This window comes from Struthio camelus, unplaced genomic scaffold, assembly GCF_040807025.1.
Source record: "Struthio camelus isolate bStrCam1 unplaced genomic scaffold, bStrCam1.hap1 HAP1_SCAFFOLD_117, whole genome shotgun sequence".
Taxonomy (NCBI): Eukaryota; Metazoa; Chordata; class Aves; order Struthioniformes; family Struthionidae; genus Struthio; species Struthio camelus.
In genome coordinates, this window is record NW_027182702.1 from 61,198 (window position 1) to 70,044 (window position 8,847).

An 8,847-nucleotide genomic window follows, 5' to 3' on the forward strand; every position below is an offset into this window, starting at 1 on the left:
AAAATACTCGGGGCGGGTTGGGATTTGAGTTTCCAGGAGCTCAGTGCCCTGCTTTCTTCCGCATCCAGGCAGCCTCCTCTGTCCCCGCAGCTCTGGAGGAATTTGTGAGACCTGAACGGCTGGATGGTGAAAACTGCTACAAATGCAGCAAGTAAGATTCTTCCTAACGACATCTTAATAGGAGAGCCCGGCTGAAATGTAGGGCCTGTCTCAGAGCATGAGCTAGCCTTTGACTCAATTGAGACAGGCAAACGAGACAGCGAGGCGCACCTTTTGGTTGTAGAGCTAATACCCTGAAGTCACCCAGAGCTTGGCAAACAGTACATTTGCTTTTAAGAGAGGCATCTTTGTCATTCTGCTTGACTTAGAAGGAGCCACTTCTGCGTACCAGGGAACATCCCCCGGCATTGCATTACATTCTGGAACCGCGCTCTAGTGGGAAGAGTCGCCTTCCTGCTGCGTTAGGAGTTGTTGGCAAGCCTCGCTTTTGGGGGGGGCGCGCAGCCGGGCTACGCGCACTCAGGCTTTTGTGTGGCTGCCCAAAGAGAACCTTCCCAGCGCGTATCGCGGTGTCCTCAAGCATCCTGCTACGGTCTCTGCATGAGCAAGGCTGAAAGGCAGCGGGTGGCTTTCTGAAAAGAAGCACCCGCTTACGCGAGGACAGAGCATTGCACTGGGAGGAGCGTGCGAGAGACGCGGAAACGTGTTTGGCTTTTGGCGGGAGGCGGGGGAGGGAAAGATGCCTATAAACACTTGCCCGTGCTCGCTTTGCAGGTGTGAACAGATGGTTGCTGCGTCCAAGAGGTTTACGATCCATCGCTCTTCCAGCGTTCTCACCATAGCCCTGAAAAGATTTGCCGATTTCACCGGCGGAAAGATTAGCAAGGTAGCTCTACAATTGTGAAGCGAATCCGTCCTCTTGGGGAGGGAGATTTCCCAGAGCAGAGCACGCTTCTAGAAAAGCTGTTAATGTCTGCCGCCTGCAAGTACAGAGGCGGTAGATGTCTGGGAAGACTCAGTACAAGAAGTAGGTCTGGCTCTTGCTCTTGGGGGAACAGCACAGTTCCCGTGGGACGATAAGCATATGCTCTGCTCTTAAAGAGCTGATGTTGCCGAGAACGGTTCTCTGCACCTGAAATTGTTACCTGTTGTCCCTGGGAAGACCTCTTTCTGACGAGCCAAAGAAAGGTCTGCCTCAACTTCCGGTCCGTGTTCTTAGCAGGGTTTTTCTCCGGCTCTTTCGTGAAGTATTCCCAGATGAGTTTGGGGTCTTCTTGCTCTGTCCTCAGCACGTGAAATATCCGGAGTATTTGGACCTTCGAGCATACATGTCTCAGCCAGTCGGCGAACCAGTCCTCTACGCCTTATATGCGGTCCTGGTGCACAGAGGTGGCAGCGGCCACGCGGGACACTATTTCTGCTTCACCAAGGTAAGCATCAGCTTCGTTTCTTGCAGGGTAAAACCTGTGCTGGTGAAGAGAGGCTTGCCCCAGAAGGCTACCGGCAACCACTGTTTTTTAGGGGGAAAGGACTCGTCCCATGTCTCACTGCCTTTATTTGCAGGCCAGTAACGGACTGTGGTATGAGATGAACGATGCCTCGGTCGTCCTTCGCAACATCGGCACCGTTCTCAGCCAGCAGGCGTATTTACTTTTTTATGTCAGGTGGGTTCAGCATGCGTTTCCTTTTCACGCTACTGATGCTTCTCTTCTTCTCCTCTGACGCGTTTCTCTTTCTGTCCCGGGAGGAAAGGGCTATTTGTAGACTTCCGTTCTGTCTAATCTGGAAGTCCCCGTGCCCTTTCTTGGCCTTCATTGCTTGGCCTTAAGCTGCTGCACTCGCGTAACTTGTTACGGAGGCGCTCTCTGTAGCAGGCGAATGCCGAAAAGAGGCACAATTAAGGCCAGAGGTGGTGTGAGGATGATGAGTTCTTGCTCTGAAAGGGGCAGCCGTGGTAGGAAGACCATCGCCTAATTTTCAGCTCGTAGTCTTGGTTACGTTTTCAGTATGGCCGATCAGCTGCTCCTACAGCGTGATAGGATGGGGCTTAGCCCAAGCGGAGGCTGACAGAACATCTCTCAACTGAGCTCACTGTTGTTTCCCAAGGTGCCGCGGTGAGACACCTGCAGAAGGCGCTTCTTACACACCCGTGCCAGCTTCTCCCCGTTCGTTCCTTGCTCAGCCGGGGGCTGATAATAAGCAGGCTGGATTTACGGGACCCCATCCTCCTCCTCCTACGATGAAGGTAACTGGCAGGGAAGAGAGAGAGAGGGAAGGATGAAGGCACCAAAATGAGAGTGGGATTTTTCTCTTTCTTTTCCTCTTTTTTTTTTTTTTGGTGGTGGGGGTGGGGGTGGGGTGGGGGTGGGGGGTAGGTAGCGTCTGCATTGTGTTTTCCCCCCCCTCCTCGCACTGCAGCTTTCTTCACAGCTCTCCTGCTGCTGCAGCCAGAATCACTCAAACAGTGGCTAATGCTAAATTGTTTGCAGCCCTGCTGCTTCTTTGCCTCCAGCTCCGCTTCCTGAAGCGCCGAGAGACGCTGGAAGTAGAGGCAGGTCGTGCTCAAATCAAGACAAGAAGGCCGGATTGCTGGGCTTCTTTTTAGTGCTGTCCCTTTAGCTGAGACAGCAAAACCAAAAGGGCTTCTTCCTGAGCACTTGAACAGTTATGCTCGGGTTGTCAGGGGCAGCGTGAAGGGGAAAAATGGACGCGCATACATCCGTACACACGTCAAGCTTAGAGGAGGAGAGCGAGAGAGCGAGACTTAGGAACATCTTTAATCCGTGCTCAGCTGTTTGGATGGGCTTTCAAAAAGGATGCTCATTTGCTTCCAATATGCAGAAAACCAAAAGCAGGACTGAAAAGTAGCACCCGCCTTGGCCTCGCACTCCAAGCTAAAGCAGGGTTGTGGTTTTCCTTCCGCTCAGCTCCCGAGGCAATCTGTAGGAGTATCTGGCAGGAGGGGTTTGTGTTTAGGGCTTTTCAAAGCTGTGTGTTTGCACAGAGCCCTCTTACACTCTCTTCTTTTGAAATACAGAGCTCAGACGGTTCCAACAGAAACGGAGCCCTGAAAGAGGAGCCCAATGGTGTCACCCTCCAAAGGCCATCATCAGCTCTACCAGCAGCTGGCGTCCAAACCTGGGCAACTGCCAGGCCTTCCGTTCTCGATCCCTCCGAGAAACGGGAGATGGCTCTCAGCGTTCCAAACAAACGGCCTGCACCTCAGACTGCGTGGCAGCCTGACGGTCTCTGCAGCGCTCGGGAGGATGAGGACCTAAGCAAGCCTGTTCCTTCATCCGACGAAAGACGCGACTCGCCAAAACCTTCCCCGGAGCCCTGCCGGAGGAAGAGAGAGCGCTCTGGCACCGAAGAGCGGGAGAAGCTAAACGGAAGGGGACCAGGCGGTCATTCTCACAAGAGGAGGCGCTCTTGCAGGCTGGAAAGAAACAAGCACAGCTGCCAGAAGCAGCGGCACTGCAATGGAAGCAGGCGCACGTCTTCCCGTCGTGACAGAAACTGCCCAGGTAAGGGCAGAAGCTCAGGAAAACGGCCTCGATACAGATCCCGAAGCGGAGGACGAACACAACAAGACAGGCCAAGCCACGAGCCTTCTTGCCAAAGCAGGTGGCTCCACCTGCCGTCGCTCTCCGGAGGGGAAGACGTGCGTCGCTTCCGCAGCCACAGAGCAGACTCGCGCCCCTGTTCCGTTCCGGAGCAGCAGTCTGAAAAACACTCTCCTCAAAGACACGCGCTTCCGCCTGCGTCAGTTCCTTCTGCTTTGGAGGGCTCTCCCCGGAAGACTGGAAAGCAAAGAAGCAGAAAAAGAGGACATCGCCACGCCGAAGGGAGCGACAGCAAAACAGAAGCGAAACGGAGAAAGAGCGAGACAAGAGATTCCGGCAGTTTGTGCCTCGTTCTTTTCTGGCTCTTTCTCTTGTCCGCCCAGTTTGCTTTAAAAAGCGCTCAGTAGTGCGGAGTCTGTCCGGGGATCACGTTGGTAGGCTGATGAGGCGAAGACAGGGAAGATACGGCCGAGCTGGGGCGGCACTTTAGAACGGGCCCGCGTAGTTAGAATCACATCCGCACCCGCCTCTTGAGAAGAGACCACCCCCGTGCAGAAGGGAGCGGCAGCAAAACGGAAGAGAAACGGGGACGGATCGAGACAAGAGCTTTCAGGTGATCCAAAAAGGAAAAAAGTACGAGAAGGTCAAGAAGCGCAAGAAGGCCAAAGATAAACGTCGAGAGAAGGCTTACAAGTAAGCAAGGGCTACAGCAAAATGAGCAATTTGTTCCTCGTTCTCTTGGGGCTGTCTCTCTTGCCTGCCCTGTTATTCCTTCCAAGCTCTTTAGGGGCGGGCGGGGGGACTCTCTCTGGGGGTCGCGTTGACAGCTTGATCCAGAGAGGCTAGGGAAGATACTGCCGACTTGCGTTAAACCTTTAGATCAGGACCACATGGTCAGAATGCCATCTGCGCGCAGTTCTTGGGAAGGCTACGAGAGTGACTGTTTTCAGGTGCTCGTATTCCGGAACTAGCCTTGATTAACGATTTGTCTACAAGCCAGGACCTAATGCCCGCTCGACCTCTCAGGGTTTACGCTTCCTAGTAAGGCAGACGTACGGAAATTAACCGCAGGGCAGCTGATGCGCTGCACATCAGCCCCTGCAGTAGAAATGTATGATACGAGACAGTCCCGTAGAGGCATCAAGTGCCACCCCTGTTTTTTCTGTTCTTAACTTGCCTGTTTCCTTCAGACAGTAGGACTTGGGTTTCTCTGAGCTCCCCGTGGACAATGGCAAGCGTCAGGAAAAGAGGAGACCCCCCTCAAGAAGCTGGAGAGCTTCTTGGAACGCTCAGATCCTCGTTTCCAGAAGCACACACGGGAGGAGAAGGAAGAATCCCTTCCTGCAGACGGCTTTGTACGTGAGCAAGCCAGAACCCGTGGCGGCAGACAACGCCACGGGGACGGGCAGCCTTCCCGTGCAGGTGAAAGCAACCAACAGAGCTCCACCCCATCCCGCGGGGAGATGGAAGGGAAGGGGCCCCAGGAAGGTGGCGGGATTCCTTTTTATTCAAGCAGAGACTATGCTTTGCAATACTTTCGGAATGCTTGCCAGCGGAAAGCTGTCCAGTAGGCCCTAGCTGCCAAATATTCTGCCTTGATTAAAAACAACAACAAAAAGCGTCTGTGATTTGCTTGCTTGCTTGTTTCCGTTTTTGAAGGGCTGCTGGGAAAGAAGGCGGGACTGCCACCACATTGCACGTGCCTAAGGTCTAGCGGGTGCCAGGAAAGCAGGTAGCTGTGTCCTGCTCTTCTGCGCAGAACACCCGCCTTAGCCCGGACCTGAAAGGCAGTCGGTTTTCCTCGAAGGCTTTTGGCCGCCTTCCTCTCGAGCCCGTTCAGTGCCGGAGTCACGGCGCACGTCGAGCTGTGCGCAGGCTCGGGTCTTTGCTTTCTAGAAAAGCAAACCGCTGAGCAGATGGGCTTGGGCTGAATGTCATGACAGGGAGTGACCCTGCTGCCTCTTGCCTTTCCGATGCCGAGCTTGCTGGCGGGAGCCTTCAGGACTCTGACTAACCTTGCCGCCAGCACCGCAACTTACCACCAAAAGCAACAGATCGCCATGCTCAAAACAATAACATTGCCAAGCCAAGCTTGAAAAGCTTGTTTTGATTCTCAAAACAATAAAATGACCATCAAACCAAAAGCCAGTCCTTAGCGGTGCTTCAGACTTCTGTACGGAATTTTACCACGCAAAGAAGCAACTTTTTTCCCCCGTTCGCTTCCATTAGGCGTGCTTTTTTCCAAAGGTGCCGGTAATGCCGATGGGTAGCAGAGCTCCCGCTGGCGCCCCAGGCCTGGCAGGAGCTAAGGCCCGAATGGGGCGCCGTGGGAGCGCGTGGCAGGAGTGCGAGCAGCAAGCCACTCTGCTGCTCGGGCAGGTCAAGTGTCAGCACGTCTGATCAGAAGCTGCTTGTGCTTCACTGGGGCTGGGTGGAGGAAGCGAGGCTAAAGGGAAAAGAAAAAGAAAAAAAAAAAAGATGTCGAGCAACTGCATAAGGCAAAGGGAAATCCAGTCAGGCCCAGCTGGCTAGCGAGGGGGCACTTTGGGGCGCAGGGCCACTGGCACGCAGGCAGTCCCGGCGACACAGCCACGCGTGGCCACGGCAGCCAAGGCAAAGGCACCAGACACACCGAACTGGGGAGGGATGGAGCAAAGCGGGGCCCACCGGGCACAGGTGGGCCGTGCCGCGGCCTAGCGCGGGGGCACGGGGGCAGGCGGCCCGTGCCAGGGCCAGCACCGGGCCAGCGCAGCCCCGGAGCAGGCACCCCTGCCGCTGCCCGCGGGCCCCCCGGGCCCCCAGGGGCCCGGCCGGCCCAGCAGCACCAGCACCAGCCCTTGGCCCGGGCGGCAGCGCCACTGGGTGGGCTGCATGTCGCTCCTGGGGCGCCCCGCCCCTCCCCTCCCGCCCACCGCTTGCTGCTCGGCCCGCCCCACCCCGCCCCGCCCCTCCCGCCCACCGCTTGCTGCTCGGCCAGCCAGCGCGCAGATGGCCGGGGCCTGGCAGGCAGGCGGCGACCCGGGCAGCGTGGCGGGGAAGGCGCGGGGCTCGCTCGCTCGCTCGCTCCCCGCCCGCCCTCTCGGTGCCAGCCCCGAGCCTGATGCCAGCCCCGGCCTCCGCACGCCGGCCCCAGACGCTGCCCACCAGCGCTAGAGGCAGGTGCGCCAGGGCACGCAGGGCGGCCTCCGGAGAGCTGCGCCCACGCAGACGGCAGAGCTGGGGGCGGTGAGGGGCCCTGCGGTGAGGGCGGCGCGCATGGCACAGGGCCTGTGAGAGCCCTTTGCTTAGGCCCCTGGCCTGCCCTGTCCTGCCCTGCCCTGCCTGCCGCTAACCCCAACCCTGAAGCCCTGCCCTGACCCCAGTCCCTTCCCCCCCACCCAGCCCTCCCCCGAGCCCCTGCTCTAATCCCTAGCCCCACACCCTCTCCGCCCAGCCCAAGCCCAACCTGGTAACCCCTTAGCCTCCCTCTCACCCCAGGCCCCCCCCCGATCCCGCCCCTGAAGTCCCTGCCACACCGGGCTCACCCTGAGCCCTAGCCCGAACCCAAAAGGCTAGCCCATGCCCTAACCACTTACCAGCAGCCGTAGGCAGAGCTCTGAACCCTCCCCCAAGCCTCCCCCGATCCCTACCCCGAAAAGGCGAGTGCCAACCCGTAGCCCCTAGCCAAAACGCGCTAGGCCCTAACGGGACACCGAAAGGGCAAACCCTGAACACTAACCCTCTCCCGGTAGAGTAACGCCTGCGCTGCCCCTCCGTGGCCCGAGTTAATGGCAACGTTAGAGGGAAGGTGATTGCTTGCGGGTTATGCCTGATAAAAGTCTGCTCTCCTGTACAGTCACAGGAACCAGGAGATTTCCCCTCCTCACAGCTCCTCCTGACAGAGTTCAGAGACCTGGTGACTCTTTTGCTCTGTTTCACAGGCAAACTATGACATGCAGCCGCCTTGGACGTCTGAGCAGGTAGGAGGGATTATTTATGGAGCCCAGGACTTCAGGCAGGGAGTTACCTTTCCTGCCTACCCAGTGCTACCTTGCCTACCCAGTGAGGCTCTCCATTATCAAGCGCCGAGGAAACGCCAAATGCACCCTCCAAGCGTGCCCCACGCAGGAGCAGCTCTGCCGTGCCAGGCCTGCGAGTGTTCGCCTGACCAGCTTCAGCCAAACAGAAGCTACCGCCACTGAGTGCTTTGAAGAAAGCAGCGGGGGAGCGGGGGCAGTCGGTCACAGAGAGCCGTTCCCTCTGCACAGAGCTCCCGCAAATGAAAGTAGTGTCACCGCGCCAGGAATCTGTTAGCATCTCTCTCCTGGAGACATCTCAGGCTATGCCTGCTTCTCTTTGGCATGAAATGCTGGCTGGCTTCAAAAGCATTGCTTTGCCCTTCCAGATCCGGAACCTTCCCTCAGAGCAGCTCCAAGAGCCAAGGTAGAACCTGTTAGAAACTGGTCCCTCAGTTAGCATAACTGTTATGTTAGAAACGGGAGCTAATTTAGCTCTAGCCCAGCTGAGCGCGAGGCCTAACGGAGATGAAGCCTGCAGGCCGCAGGACTGACCGGCAGTGAACGCGAAAGACATTGCTGCTGATGGGACTGCAAAACCAGCTAGAAGCGGCCCTCAAGGACCCAGAGCAGAACGAGCAGAAGCAACGGTTAACCTTCGGCAACGAGTGAAGGCACCGTGAAGCAGCAACGTAGCAACCGTCCCGGGCTGCAGACGTGAACCGATCCGAAGGAAAGAGACTTTACTGACTCAGTAAAGAAGACTGGAAGAGACTTTCACTGGCAGGCGGGGAACTAAGACTGTAAGGAGGACAGTTTCTTCAGACTTCTTTTGTTCTGGGTCCCTCGAAAGAGGCACCCGGCTCGAGCAGTTTGACTGATTACAGCATTGCAAAACGAATTGAATTTGCCTGGAGACCGATCTAGAGTCGAGCCGCTCTTTTCCATGGCAAACTGCAGTACCGCTTGGGGCAATGATGGAAAACACCCAATCCAGTATGAGAAGAACCCCCAAACCAAAGCTGCTGTGGACACACTGACGCGTTAATTCCATAGCACAGGAGCTGCCCGCGAAACGTAGGCGGCTTACCCCCGCTAAATATTTGTCAAATAGCTGCTCTCGTTAGTTCTGTCAAGACTCTCTTATGCGGCAATTGTACAGGACTAAGTTCGTCCCAGAAGGCGCAAGGAGAGAGCAGCCCCGTTCCTGGGAAAGCCTTCCGGAGAGAGAAAGTCCAAGCGTGCTCGCACTGATGAGGAGGCGCACTAGTGCTAACGTGTAATGGCGC

At 56.8% G+C, this 8,847-nt stretch overlaps 1 long non-coding RNA gene across 1 annotated transcript; it reads left to right on the forward strand.

Moving 5' to 3' along the window:
- Positions 1 to 1,569: 1,569 nt before the first annotated feature.
- On the forward strand, positions 1,570 to 3,095 carry LOC138065181 (uncharacterized). Its single transcript, XR_011138310.1, has 3 exons — positions 1,570 to 1,664; positions 2,107 to 2,245; positions 3,038 to 3,095. It is a non-coding gene; the product is annotated as an uncharacterized lncRNA (long non-coding RNA).
- Positions 3,096 to 8,847: the final 5,752 nt, after the last annotated feature.